Source organism: Triticum urartu, chromosome 6 (assembly GCF_003073215.2).
Source record: "Triticum urartu cultivar G1812 chromosome 6, Tu2.1, whole genome shotgun sequence".
In the NCBI taxonomy this organism is placed as follows: Eukaryota; Viridiplantae; Streptophyta; class Magnoliopsida; order Poales; family Poaceae; genus Triticum; species Triticum urartu.
The window spans coordinates 516581396-516590095 of record NC_053027.1 but is presented as its reverse complement, the minus strand read 5'-3'; positions in this window follow the sequence as shown (position 1 = coordinate 516590095).

Here is an 8700-nt window from a genome sequence, read left to right as displayed (position 1 = left end):
GCTATCCGGATAGGTGTTAAGCTTGCATCGACGTAACCCTTTACGACAAACCCTTTTACCACCTCCATAACCGAGAAACTTCCTTAGTCCACTAGTTACTAAGGATAACTTTGACCGCTGTCCTGTGATCCATTCATGGATCACTCTTGTACCCCTTGACTGACTCATGGCAAGGCACACTTCAGGTGCGGTACACAGCATAGCATACTGTAGAGCCTATGTCTTAAGCATAGGGGACGACCTTCGTCCTTTCTCTCTATTCTACCGTGGTCGAGCTTTAAGTCTTAACTTCATACCTTACAACTCAGGCAAGAACTCCTTCTTTGACTGATCCATCTTGAACAACTTCAAGATCAAGTCAAGGTATGTGCTCATTTGAAAGTACCATTAAGCGTTTTGATCTATCCTTATAGATCTTGATGCTCAATGTTCAAGCAGCTTAATCCAGGTTTTCCATTGAAAACCACTTTCCAAATAACCCTATATGCTTCCCAGAAATTCTACGTCATTTCCGATCAACAATGTGTCAACAACATATACTCATCAGAAATTCTATAGTGCTCCCACTCACTTCTTTGGAAATACAAGTTTCTCATAAACTTTGTATACACCCATAATCTTTGATCATCATCAAAGCATACATTCCAACTCCGAGATGCTTACTCCAGTCCTTAGAAGGATTGCTGGAGCTTTGCATACTTATTAGCATCTTTTAGGATTGACAAAACCTTCCGGTTGTATCACATACAACCTTTCCTCAAAAATCATCGAGGAAACAATGTTTTGACATCCTATCTGCAAGATTTCATAAATAATGCAGTGATCGCTAACATAATTCCAACAGACTCTTAGCATCGCTACGAGTGAGAAAATCTCATCGTAGTCAACTCCTTGAACTTGTCAGAAAACATCTTAACGACAAGTCGAGCTTTCTTAATGGTGACATTTACCATCATTGTCCGTCTTCCTTTTAAAATCCATCTGCACTCAATAGCCTTACGACCATCGAGCCGTTCTGCCAAAGTCTACACTTTGTTTTCATACATGGATCCTCTCTCGGATTTTATGGCCTCGAGCCATTTATCGGAATCCAAGCCCACCATCGCTTCTCCATAGCTCGTAGGTTCATTGTTGTCTAGCAACATGACTTCCAAGACAGGATTACGTATCACTCTGAAGTAGTACGCATCCTTGTCATCCCACGAGGTTTGATAGTGACTTGATCTGAAGTTTCATGATCACCATCATAAGCTTCCACTTCAATTGGTGTAGGTGCCACAGGAACAACTTCCTGTGCCCTGCCACACACTAGTTGAAGAGACGGTTCAATAACCTCATCAAGTCTCCACCATCCTCCCACTCAATTCTTTCGAGAGAAACTTTTCCTCGAGAAAGGACCCGATTCTAGAAACAATCCCTTATTGCTTTCAGATCTGAGACAGGAGGTATACCCAACTGTTTTGGGTGTCCTATGAAGATACATTTATCCGCTTTGGGTTCGAGCTTATCAGCCTGAAACTTTTTCACATAAGCGTCGCAGCCCTAAACTTCTAAGAAATGGCAGCTTAGGTTTCTCTAAACCATAGTTCATACGGTGTCACCTCATCGGAATTACGTGGTGCCCTATTTTAAAGTGAATGTGGTTGTCTCTAATGCCTAACCCATAAACTATCGTGGTAATTTGATAAGAGACATCATGGTATGCATCATATCCAATAGGGTGCAGTTATGATGTTCGGACACACCATCACACTATGGTGTTCCAGGCTGTATTAGTTGTGAAACAATTTCCACAATGTCTTAATTCTGTGCCAAACTCGTAATTCAGACATTCATCTCTATGATCATATCATAGATCTTTTATCCTCTTGTCACGACGATCTTTCAACTTCACCCTGAAATTACTTGAACCTTTCAATAATTCAGACTCGTGATTCATCAAGTAAATATACTCAACATCTACTCAAATCATCTGTGAAGTAAAAACATAACGATATCCACTACATGCCTCAGCACTCATTGGATTGCACACATCAAAATGTATTACTTCCAACAGGTTGCTTTCTAGTTCCATTTTACTGAAACCGAGGCTTTCAGTCATCTTGCCCATGTGGTATGATTTGCATGTCTCAAGTGATTCAAAATCAAGTGAGTCCAAACGATCCATCTGCATGGAGTTTCTTCATGCATATACACCACTAGACATGGTTCGCATGTCTCAAACTTTTCAAAAACGAGTGAGTCCAAAGATCCATCAACATGGAGCTTCTTCATGCGTTTTATACCGATATGACTTACGTGGCTGTGCCACAAGTAGGTGGTACTATCATTACTATCTTTTGGCATGAACATGTGTATCACTACGATCGAGATTCAATAAACCATTCATTTTAGGTGTAAGACCATTGAAGGTATTATTCAAATAAACAGAGTAACCATTATTCTCCTTAAATGAATAACCGTATTGCGATAGACATAATCCAATCATGTCTATGCTCAACGCAAACACCAATCTCGATGGTAGAAGGAGCGTACAATATTTGATTATATCAACATTGGAAACACTTCCAACACATATCATCAGCTCACCTTTAGCTAGTCTCCGTTCATTTCGTAGCTTTTATTTCGAGTTACTAACACTTAGCAACCGAACCGGTATCTAATACCTTGGTGCTACTAGGAGTACTAGTAAAGTACACATCAACACAATGTATATCCAATATACTTCTATCGACCTTGCCAGCCTTCTAATCTACCAAGTATCTAGGGTAATTCTGCTCCAGTGGTTGTTCCCCTTATTACAGAAGCACTTAGTCTCGGGTTTGGGTTCAACCTTGGGTTTCTTCACTAGAGCAGCAGCTGAATTGCCGTTTCATGAAGTATCCCTTTGTTCCCTTGCCCTTCTTGAAACTAGTGGTTTCACCAACCATCAACGATTGATGCTCCTTCTTGATTTCTACTTTGGTGTCAAACATCACGAATATCTCAAGGATCATCATATATGTCCCTGATATATTATAGTTCATCACGAAGCTCTAGCAGCTTGGTGGTAATGACTTCGGAGAAACATCACTATCTTATCTGGAAGATTAACTCCCACTTGATTCAAATGATTGTTGTACTCAGACAATCCGAGCACAAGCTCAACAATTGAGTTTTTCTCCTTAGTTTGCAGGTTAAGAAAATCGTCGGAGGTCTTATACCTCTTGACGTGGGCACGAGCCTGAAATTCCAATTTCAGCCCACAAAACATCTCATATGTTTTGTGACGTTTCAAAAACGTCTTTGGTGCCTCAACTCTAAACCATTTAACTGAACTATCATGTAGTTATCAAAACATGTATGTCAGATGTTCGCAACATCCACAGACAACGTTCGAGGTTTAGCACACTGAGCGGTGCATTAAGGACATAAGCCTTCTAAGAAGCAATGAGGACAATCCTCAGTTTACGGACCTAGTCCGCATAATTGCTACTATCAACTTTCAACTAAATTTTCTCTAGGAACATATCTAAACAGTAGAACTATAGCGTGAGCTACGACATAATTTGCAAAATCCTTTTGACTATGTTCAGAATAATTAAGTTCATCTTATGAACTCCCACTCAGATAGACATCCCTCTAGTCATCTAAGTGATTACATGATCCGAGTCAACTAGGCCGTGTCCGATCATCACGTGAGACGGACTAGCCAACGTCGGTGAACATCTTTATGTTGATCGTATCTTCTATACGACTCATGCTCGACCTTTCGGTCTTCTGTGTTCCGAGGCCATGTCTGTACATGCTAGGCTCGTCAAGTTAACCCCAAGTGTTTTTGCTGTGTTCCGAGGCCATGTCTGTACATGCTAGGCTCGTCAACACCCGTTGTATGTGAACGTAAGGATCCATCACACCCGATCATCACGGCGTGCTTAGAAACGACGAACTTTAGGAACGGTGCACAGTTAGGGGAGAACACTTCTTGAAATTGTTATGAGGGATCATCTTATTTACTACCGTCGTTCTAAGTAAACAAGATGCAAAAACATGATAAACATCACATGCAATCAAATAGTGACATGATATGGCCAATATCATATTGCTCCTTTTGATCTCCATCTTCGGGGCTCCATGATCATCATCGTCACCGGCATGACACCATGATCTCCATCATCGTGTCTTCATGAAGTTGTCACGTCATCTATTACTTCTACTACTACAGCTAACGGTTAGCAATAAAAGTAAAGTAATTACATGACGTTTAAGTTGACACACAGGTCATAAATCAATAAAGACAACTCCTATGGCTCCTGCCGGTTGTCATACTCATCGACATGCAAGTCGTGATTCCTATTACAAGAACATGATCAATCTCATACATCACATATATCATTCATCACATCCTTTTGGCCATATCACATCACATAGCATACCCTGCAAAAACAAGTTAGACGTCCTCTAATTGTTGTTTGCATGTTTTACGTGGCTGCTATGGGTTTCTAGCAAGAACGTTTCTTACCTACGCAAAGACCACAACGTGATATGCCAATTGCTATTTACCCTTCATAAGGACCCTTTTCATCGAATCCGATCCGACTAAAGTAGGAGAGACAAACACCCGCTAGCCACCTTATGCAACTAGTGCATGTTTGTCGGTGGAACCGTTCTCACGTAAGAGTACGTGTAAGGTTGGTCCGGGCCGCTTCATCCCATGATGCCGCCGAATCAAGATAAGACTAGTAACGGCAAGCATATTGAACAAAATCAACGCCCACAACTTCTTTGTGTTCTACTCGTGCATAGTAACTACGCATAGACCTAGCTCATGATGCCACTGTTGGGGAACGTAGCATAAATTCAAAATTTTCCTACGTGTCACCAAGATCTATCTATGGAGAGACTAGCAACGAGGGGAAGGAGAGGATCTACATACCCTTGTAGATCGCGCGCGGAAGCGTTCAAGAGAACGGGGTTGATGGAGTCGTACTCGTCGTGATTCAAATCACCGATGATCCTAGCGCCGAACGGACGGCACCTCCGCGTTCAACACACGTACGGAACGGAGACGTCTCCCATGCCTTGATCCAGCAAGGAGGAGGGAGAGGTTGATGGAGATCCAGCAGCACGACGGCGTGGTGGAAGTAGCGGGATTCCAACAGGGCTTCGCTAAGCGCTGCGGGAGGAGGAAGATGTGTCACGGGAGGGAGAGGGAGGCGCCAGGCCTTAGATTGGTTTGCTCCTCCTTTTTCCCCACTATATATAGGGCCAAGGGAGAGGGGGAGGCGCAGCCCTTTCCCCTTCCTCCAAGGAAGGGTGCGGCCAAGGGTGGGGAGGAGTCCATCCTCCCCAAGGCACCTCGGAGGTGCCTTCCCCCTTTAGGACTCTCCCCTTTTTCTCTTCTCTTGGCGCATGGGCCTCTTGGGGCTGGTGCCCTTGGCCCATATAGGCCAAGGCACAACCCCTACAGCCCATGTGGCCCCCCGGGGCAGGTGGCCCCACCCGGTGGACCCCCGGGACCCTTCCGGTGGTCCCGGTACAATACCGATGACCCCGAAACTTGTCCCGATGGCCGAAATAGCACTTCCTATATATAATTCTTTACCTCCGGACCATTCCGGAACTCCTAGTGACGTCCGGGGTCTCATCCGGGACTCCGAAAAACTTTCGAGTTACCGCATACTAATATCTCTATAACCCTAGCGTCACCGAACCTTAAGTGTGTAGACCCTACGGGTTCGGGAGACATGCAGACATGACCGAGACGTTCTCTGGTCAATAACCAACAGCGGGATCTGGATACCCATGTTGGCTCCCACATGTTCCACGATGATCTCATCGGATGAACCACGATGTCAAGGACTTAATCAATCCCGTATACAATTCCCTTTGTCTAGCGGTACGATACTTGCCCGAGATTCGATCGTCGGTATCCCGATACCTTGTTCAATCTCGTTACCGGCAAGTCTCTTTTACTCGTTCCGTAACACATCATCCCGTGATCAACTCCTTGATCACATTGTGCACATTATGATGATGTCCTACCGAGTGGGCCCAGAGATACCTCTCCGTTTACACGGAGTGACAAATCCCAGTCTCGATTCGTGTCAACCCAACAGACACTTTCGGAGATACCTGTAGTGCACCTTTATAGTCACCCAGTTACGTTGTGACGTTTGATACACCCAAAGCATTCCTACGGTACCCGGGAGTTGCACAATCTCATGGTCTAAGGAAATGATACTTGACATTAGAAAAGCTATAGCATATGAACTACACGATCTAGTGCTATGCTTAGGATTGGGTCTTGTCCATCACATCATTCTCCTAATGATGTGATCCCGTTATCAACGACATCCAATGTCCATGGTTAGGAAACCGTAACCATCTATTGATCAATGAGCTAGTCAACTAGAGGCTTACTAGGGACATGGTGTTGTCTATGTATCCACACATGTATCTAAGTTTCCTGTCAATACAATTATAGCATGGATAATAAACGATTATCATGAACAAGGAAATATAATAATAACTAATTTATTATTGCCTCTAGGGCATATTTCCAACAACAATAACGAAGCTTTCCGGGACATGGACCAGGAGGAGCAAACTGTCTGCTGCTGCTTGTATCACTTGATGGTTAGTGAAAACGACCACTTTTTTCCATCTATTCCTGTTCTTTCTGTGTAGTTATAATTTGCTGAAATTCTCATAACAATAACTGAACTTGGCTTTTTCTTTTGTTTGGGTCTGGTGCAGATACTATACCTTGATGCGCTCGTACATGACATCCCAGTAAGCAACTGCGCGATACGATCGAATGCATGGGATAGTACTCTAATTGCCAAGGTGATCAAGTAGGATACTATCTCTCCTGGTGTGTTCGGCAAATTATAAGTGGGTTCTTTTTTGTTTTTTTCCAATAGTATCTTCCTTCTATGTTTTTTGATGTCTGGTCACTCTTTTTGGAAATTGCACAGAAAACTGTCATCAGTTGGCACAACAATGCATGTAGTTGCACAGATTGTAGCTTTAAGTTTGGCAATCTGCACACATGTTCATTTTAAATTGGCACACCATCTTTTTTAAGTTGCACAGTTTTACTAATCTTGTTGCACAGATGTGTTGCATCAGTTGGTAGAAATTTTTTTAGGTGCCATGTCTGTTGCACAGTTTTTGTGTCTTTGTTCAGTTGCATATATGTATAGTTGAATTTGTCTACCCCAGTATCTTGTTGTAGTTGCACAGGTTGTAATGTGTGGTTTCGTTCAACACACAAATCTATTTTTGATAATCTTTGTTATTTTCTGTTTCTCTTTTTTCACATCAGCTTAAAGAGGAGTATAGAGGCACGGAGCAGACACCACTGTTTGGTGGAATTTTGCAAGCTGAAGCATTCGTGGCATCCAAGTTACCAATAACCTACAATCCACAGGTTAGTGTTTTGCATACAGAAACTTGTACCACTTACCAATTTTTTTCTATTGGCTGGGATGTATGTTCAGTTGGACATGTATAACTTTTATAGTTGCGAGAATACAGAATTCAGTTGGCTGTGATGTATGTTCAGTTGCACATATAAGCTTCTGTAGTTGCACATGTTCTTTTGGACAGTCAAAGTGTTCATTTACAACCATTGTCATCAACTTTTGGCAGAATGCATGTTTTTTAGTTTGTGACACAGTGCATGTGTAGTTGGCTAGAATCATGTTTTTAGTTGGCCAGAAAGTGTGTATTAGTCGTTTTTGCTTATCACATCATGGTCAGTTACAGACATTTTTACTTTTTATTTTTTTCTAACTGAATCAATACCGAATCTTTTTGTGTTGATGCAGGAAAAGGCAAAGATTGCGAAAGTGGTCAATGAGCTGTGCAAGGCTGTAACTGAACAGGTTGGCACCTTCATTGAAGCAGTTGCCAAGATCGATGACGAGGAACCAGATATTGATCCTTATGTACAGCAGCCATCAATGCAAATTGGGGCGTCACGCCGTGCTCCAAAAAGAAAGAGACGGGGGTCAACTATAGAGGAAGAAGAAGAGTTTGTTGAGGATGAGTCAGAAGAAGATGAGGAAATGGAAGCAGCGATAGATGCTGGCGACGACGAGGACACAGATGCGGATGAATCAGAGGAGGAGGACAAGGATGAGGATGACAATGAAGAAGATGCAGAGGAGGAGGAGGAGGAGGAGGAGGAGGAGGAAGAGGAAGATGAGGAGGAGGAGGAGGAGGAGGACAAACAAGAAGAGGACAAAGGAGAGGAGGAGGACAAGGAAGAAGATAGTGATGCAGAGGAGGAGGAAGAAGAAGGTGAGGCCAAAGAGGGGGACGGGGACAAAGGGGCAGCAGTTAATGGCAATGAGAGGGGAGAAGACAAAGGCGCACCAGCTGATGGCAGTGAGAGGGAAGAAGACGATGATGAAGAAGACGAGGATGGTTATGGTGATGATAAAGGGGGATCCAATGGAGGCAGCGACAGCAGCGATGACGATGATGATGACAACGCCCCTGCTTCTGGTGGTACAGGTGGCAACACATCCAGGAGGACTAGCACTTCTGCCACCCCTGTGAGCAGCAACAATTCATTGAGTAGCAGGAGCACACTACAGATGTTGATTGACAAAACTTGCTGGAAAGACAAGGATTTGCCGAAGTCAAAGAAAAATGATGAAGCAGAGTCTCAGGGCAGCATTGATATGTTCAAGCTCTGCAACTTGAAGC